Raw genomic sequence first — 6,979 nt, 5'->3', positions numbered from 1 at the left:
ACCGGGAAGAGGACCACACCAAGGAGCATAGAGGACACTTGTAGGGCATACTTTTCTGGAAGCAGGTTATAAAACTATTTTCTCAACCATATATTTTCCTGGGAATTTACTGTAAAGATTTGTCTAAAATGCTGTGCACCAAGACACCTATGGTCATGTGCATCAAAAGTGAGGTGGAACTTTTGTTAAATCTAGATTCCCAAGTGATAACTCAGGTTTGGGCATTCCTCAAGTTAGAGCATCACTCTGGAATCCACATGAACGTTCTACTAACTGGAGTGGTGTCATTTAGAACACAAGAGTTCATATTCACTGAGGAAGCACTGACAACGCATTATCCCTGATAACCTCCGGGTCAGCAGTTTGAAACCACCAGTTGCCCTGTCGGGGAAAGAGAAGATTTTCTAATCTGGTAAAGAGCTACGTAGTCTTGGAACCATCAGGGGCAGTTCTACCCTGTCCAATAAGGTTGCTACGAGCTGGAAATGACTTGATGGCAGTGGATTAAGTTAATCAAAAGTGTGTGAGCGAAAACACAAACACACAAAACCCCTTATTTGGGATGGACGCAGCGATAGTTTTGAAGTCTTTTGGAAGTTGCAACAGAGCCAAAACACTTTCTCTGACTCTTCTGGATTTGCGTCCCCTCCATTCTATTATTGTAGTACTTTGCATATGGATTATGTAATTTATCGCAGTATATTTTTATCTCTTTCTAGTTTCTAGGAAAAGTCTACCAGCTCTATCAATGGTGTCTAATAGACAGTGCAGTTCAATAAATAGTGACTATGTGGGTAATTTTTCAAACAGAAAGGTGAAGTGAAATGCAGGTATCTATGTGAGGAGAGGAGATTACATTGAAAATAAAAAAAATTTATGTAGTCAATGACATGATTTATACATAAACTTGCTTATATTTGGCTAGAATATCACATTCTTGTATTCCGACATCAGGTTGACTTTTAAAAAATTACTAACGAGGTTATCTTTTTTTGGTCATTTCTAATTAGATAGAATACCTTTCTCATTGAAAATTTACTTCTTTCACAAATATAAAGGCTGCCTTTCTTGTTGATTGTTAGATGTCTTAGAGTTACTTCTGACTCATGGCCATTCCATGTGGTACGTTAGAAAATTATTTTAGAAATTTGAATCTAACATATATTGTCCCCTGAAAAATTAAATTATTTATTAACATGTAATACTTTTTATCCAAGATATTTTTATAATCATGATGTGGCTTTAGTATGAATAATCAATTATTATCTGTCTAATCCTGAATCCTGTATTATAACTGTTGGGATCTGCAATATCTTATGGTCCAATGACTAACACACACTGCCGTGCTGGAGACCTTTCTTGTGGCCAATGGGTTAATCCGTATCATTTAGGGTTGTACCTTTTTTGCTGATACCTCCTGCTAAGTTGTACCAGGGACTGATACCTCCTGCTATGTCCAATGTACATATGACAACGTCTCACCCTCTTTGCTTCTAAGAAGGATTCTAACTATACTTATTCTACACAGATTTTTTGGTTGTATGTCTGAGTAAAGGGCATAGGGCCTTTTTTTTTTTTTTTTTTTTTACCTTTTGACCTTCTTGGGCTACACAGGGAGAAGGGAATCCATTTCCACACTGGCCCCAAACCAGTTGCCACCAAGGCAGCACTCAGATGTGCCTCCATCCTCCATCCTTCTTTCTTCCTCTTGTGACACCAACATTCCTCCCACGGCACTCCACCTCTGCTGGGTTGAATAATCCGTTGCCAGGGCCATACAGAGTGCACAGACACTGCTCATGATTGGGGGGCGGGGGGCTAGGAAATCTAACACCTAACCACAAGTTAAGATCTGTTACAGGCTACAAAAGTGGCCCTATCTGAAATATGGTTTAAGAAGAACCTTGATTAAATCTTAAAGAGATAGAGACCACAGAGGCACAGATACTTCATCCAGACGAGGAAGGTCATTAGGGCAGCTTCAAAATGGCCGCCAAGGATTCACAAGTGGGGTGCTAGTTAAAGAAGGCGTGGCAATAAGGAAATGGTCACAAATTCATAATTCTTGGCAGATCAACACATCACGGTAAACAGGTGGTTTTACAGAAGCAGGAACACGCCCATGATTGGGAAATGTAATTGTCAGATTGAAGATCTTACAAGATTGGTCGAGAGACTTCTGACCAAGGCAGTAAGGACACATCTGAGAAGGCATGACTCATGACTGTGACCCCCAGGACTGTCACCAGTACAGTCATCTCCAGCAAGGACACACTCAGACAACCTCCTAAGGGAGACTGCCCGCTCTCTGAGCTGGCTGGGAAAGGATGGAGGTATGGTGCAGTGCTTAAGTGTTGGGCTGCAATCCAAACCAACAGCTATGTGGACAAAGACTCCATTTCCTATATCCTTGGTTAATGATCTGAAAGAATTCAATGAAGTTTAATCTATGTGGGGACTCTGCAAATGGATTTTTGGGATGTCATATTCCATAGCCCTTTACAAACCAGAGGGCTCAGAATTTAAACTCTAATACAGATTATAAGACATTAAGGATACAGTAACACCTCTCAGCCAGCAGCCAAGTCTCTCTGTGGTCCTCCGCCTCTCAGCCACAAGGTCTATTGAATCAATTCTGACTCATAGGGACCCTCTAGGCCAGAGTAGAACTCCCCCTGAGAGGTTTTGAGATTGTAAATCTTTATGGATGTAGCAAGCTTATAGTTCTCCCACCGAGCAGAGGAGACTTTCAAATTGCTGATATTGCAGTGAACAGCCTGACTTGTAACAGTCCACACCAGTGGTGCACAACCTTCCTCATGCCACGACTCTTTCATGCAGTTCCTCATGTTGTGGTGACCCCCAACCATCAAATTATTTTTGTTGCTACTTCATCACTGTAATTCTGCTACTGTGATGAATCATAATATAAATATCTGATATGCAGGATGTATTTTCATTGTTACAAATTGAAAAGAATTAAACAAAATTAAAGCATAGTGATTAAGCACAAAACAATAAGTAGTTATATATTGTGACATATTTATGTGTTTTCTGATTATCTTAGGTGACCCCTGTGAAAGGGTTGTGTGACACCCCGAAGGGGTCGCGACCCACAGGTTGAGAACTGCTGCTCCACACCCTGGCAACACTGGCCAATCCCTGAGCTAGAATCCTCTGCATCTTATTTGCATGATTCCATTCAATCATTTGGTGGGAATTATAGACAAATGGAAGAGCCATATTAAGAAATTTCACTTTGTCATAATGATTCAGTGAAATTTATCAGTCTATTTAGTATCCATTATAGAGCATTTTATTAAATGATTATTTTTAATAAGAATGGAGCATAAGATATAATAATATGCTTTTCCTGTACTATCTCACCTATTTCTTAACATAATCCTGTGCTTTTTAGAATTATAATTAATTGTATTTAAAATATCAGGGCACTGAGTAGATTTTACTAATGCCGAGTAAATGCTCATTTCATTACCATGAGCATTTCAATATTTTGCCCCATTGCCTATTCCACACAAAAGTACATAAACTTGATATAACATAAATTGAAATACTTCAGGACAGATTTTATTTCCCCTGGGTATGGAATATATTATAATTTTTATTTTATTTTTTCTCTATTTTGATTCAACAGTGGACTTGTACGTGAAGTCTGAACTGCTTTGATAAGATCCGTATATACAATGACAAGTGCCATTTCACTGTTTGAAAGGGTTTGCTTAAATTATCACATTGAAGTAGTTACTCAAGGGTAACAGAAAGGTCAAAAAGAGTAACCTAAGGAGTTAAAATAATCTTTGTAACAGACATTTTAAAACAGCACAGAACTGTAGATTAGATCAAAACCTAACTGAGTTTATCCACTTTTTGTACCTGAGTGGGTTTTGTAACTTGTATTTACTTAGATAATGTAGTAGGAAACCCACAGTTTAAGTTGATATTTTATCAACCACACAGTTTTTTGAAGCTAAAAGTAAATGAAAGGATTTGGAAATGCTTTTAAAATCAGAGTAGAAAAAAACCCTATCAATTGAGATAAAACTATTTAAACACAAATCTGCATAAAAAAGAGGCAATCAGTTATTTCATCTGCTTTCTATTTCACATTCATTTTATGGGTTACCAGAATTGGCTGTCATCATTATTTATATCCATCCCTTCTAATCTGTGTACATAGTTTATGGTGTTAAAAATAATTGTTTGTAGCATTTCCACAGAGAGGGGAAGGGATGTTACTTGAGTCAGTTTAAGATTTATGCTTGCCGAAGGCAGCAAGAATCACTTGTGGATATTTTAGAGAAAAATTGTCTCCTTGAACACAGAAGTTCAAGCAACTCCTTAGAATGTCTCATTGAGAACTCTTGTATGCAAACGCATGAGCTGTGGATTGATGCCTACTTAATTACCAGACCACCAACTTTGTAAGTGCCATTAACTGCAATACAATATTGGACACTGAGAAACTATCATATTTTCCTTCTGATCTCTTTAGTATGTTTCAGACAATCTACAGAAGGTTCAAGAATAGTAAATACAATTTCACACTTAGGTGTCAAGTTGAGGGGAAAAGCAGGCATGTTACAATGCTATCAAGTTACAAAATAAGTGAGAAAACCAAATGCATATTCAATTCATGCAAGAAAAATGAAAACTTGAGAGTCACAATTTTATGTTTTGTTTCTGCACAAATTGGCATCTCTCTGCTACTATGTCTATTTAAATTCATAGCCACCGTATGGGACAGGAGAGAGCTGCTCCTGCAGGTTTCCTAGATTGTAACCATATGCCACAGGGCTCCCCAGAATTGGCATATGAGACCAAATTATTAAATCTACCACAATACAAAATTGGGGTGCATTAGATATACTATTAGGATACAGGAACTTTGTGGCACTTTGGAATGTGCAAAACCTGTAAAATAATTTCATAAGTAAGTTTTATGAAAGAAACCAATACCTTTCCAATACAACCCCTCACCTAACTTGTATGATAATTTACATATATATAATTCTCATATAAATGGGCAAGAAAGCACTGAAACACAAACAGCATGAGGTAGCAGGTTGATGCTACTTAGCTTTGGGGGATGATGTATTTGTAAAACTGGTACTGGGCACAGTTCACAACTTCAACAAATAACATCACAATCATAGAGAAAGTGTTAGGTGATGATTGCTATTAGGTGATATGAGTCACAGGCTAGTAAGAGTTAGCTGTTTCCAATCCATGCTTGACTTCTCTTACAGGAGCATGAGTTTTGCTAACCCATGATGTAAGAAACACTAGCCAATTGTAAATGCTCATAGACATTCACAAGAGCTGGTTAAAGTATAAAATTCTGAATTTTAAGTGAATTGAAATTTGTCAGGTGAGTTTAAATATTTTAAACATATGTTATTCAAAATTTTAAGTGTGATATTTACATTTAAGAAAGAGAACATAGGATATAATTTTTGATGATTCCATTCTTGTATTCAACCTCAATTTAAATGAACAATCCCTCTGTCTTTTTATGTTTAAATTTGATATTTATCTCAAAAATCAAAATGTTAACAAACATCAACAAAAAGTAGGAGGAAAATTAACATTTCAACTTCTACATATTGCTATTTTACCAAAATGATTTTGATGGGATTATTATGAAGTGATTTTTTTTCTTCAAAAGGTATTGGGAAATATGTGTAAGCATGTTGTTAGGTAGGACTTTGGGAGAAATCAGCAAGCCATATGAATATGCAATCCATGTTACTCTGATTTTCCTAATATTCTGATGATACACATATCTGGAATCATTTCATATATACTGGCTCTAATCCATTTCTATAAATATATTTATGCATTGCGTTCTATTTATGTTGTCAAAGTCTAAGACTTATTCTTACTGCAATGTTAGACAGAGAAAATCCATGCTGAGACTTTTTCAAGTGTGGAAAGACTGAAAATAATGGCATGTGTAAAATTTTCAACCCATGCAGCAAATTTAGAGTGGCACCTAAAACATCACTATAAGAATGAGTACAACGATGTGCAAAGCAAGTAAACAAAAAAGGTAGAAGAAAGTGTCACAAGTGTTCCAAATAAGCAACAAACAACATTAGAGGAGTTTGGTATTCCGGAATGCCTCCAGGTGAAATGAGAAAAACAAACAACTGTCAATGCATGTGTTGAGTTAGTTTTAGTTAATGGTTGTTCATTTCACTTAATTGAATATTCAGGATTCCCTAAAATTTTAAATCCAAGTATTGTTTCAAGTGGTCAAAATATTTTAATCTACTCAAAGATGATTTGGGAAAGGATACCTCACTTGTTCTTAAGAATAAAGCTCCAAAGTGAATAGTAATTTAGAAACTGAATATTCCCTTTGAAAGTGGATGCTTCCAGTAGATTGAGTTGGTCAATCTATGAATTAATGTTCAGGTCACACAAGACAGTGAGACATATCTGTTGATAAAGGAAATGAAAGAATGAAAAGAAAGACATGTAGGGCTGTACCTAAAAAGACTATCAAAATTTTAGAAAAGCCTAGCATTGGTTGACAACAGATTTGTTCTGTAACCTAGGATAATGGCTCTAATGTTATTAAATTTGTTGATTTACTGAGAAATTATAGTGAAGCCAAATGGCACATACCAGGGTAAGATGACAATAGTGAAAACTCTGACTTTGTGTGGTTTGGCATTTATCATGTGGAATGAAGTGGGAGCCGTAAAGTTTATTAGAAAAGATTGACTGATTTAAAGAGTGCAGCATGCACACATCAGTTAGTGATTAAAGACACAATAAGAATATTTAAGAGGATATGTGGTAGTCACCTAATCTGGTGTCAATTTAAGAATTAAGAGTGTAGGAGTGCTGATTGTATTTACCTCAGGGGCCTCATGCTATACCTATCCTTTTGAGTTTGGCTTACCTCACTTAACATGATTCCTTCCAGCTCTTCCCACAAAACGACGTGTTT

The sequence above is a fragment of the Echinops telfairi genome, unplaced genomic scaffold, assembly GCF_000313985.2.
Source record: "Echinops telfairi isolate 266 unplaced genomic scaffold, ASM31398v2 ScPeMD7_18;HRSCAF=68, whole genome shotgun sequence".
NCBI classification, from domain to species: Eukaryota; Metazoa; Chordata; class Mammalia; order Afrosoricida; family Tenrecidae; genus Echinops; species Echinops telfairi.
The sequence above is the reverse complement of the archived record's forward strand: the minus strand, read 5'-3'. Positions refer to the sequence as shown.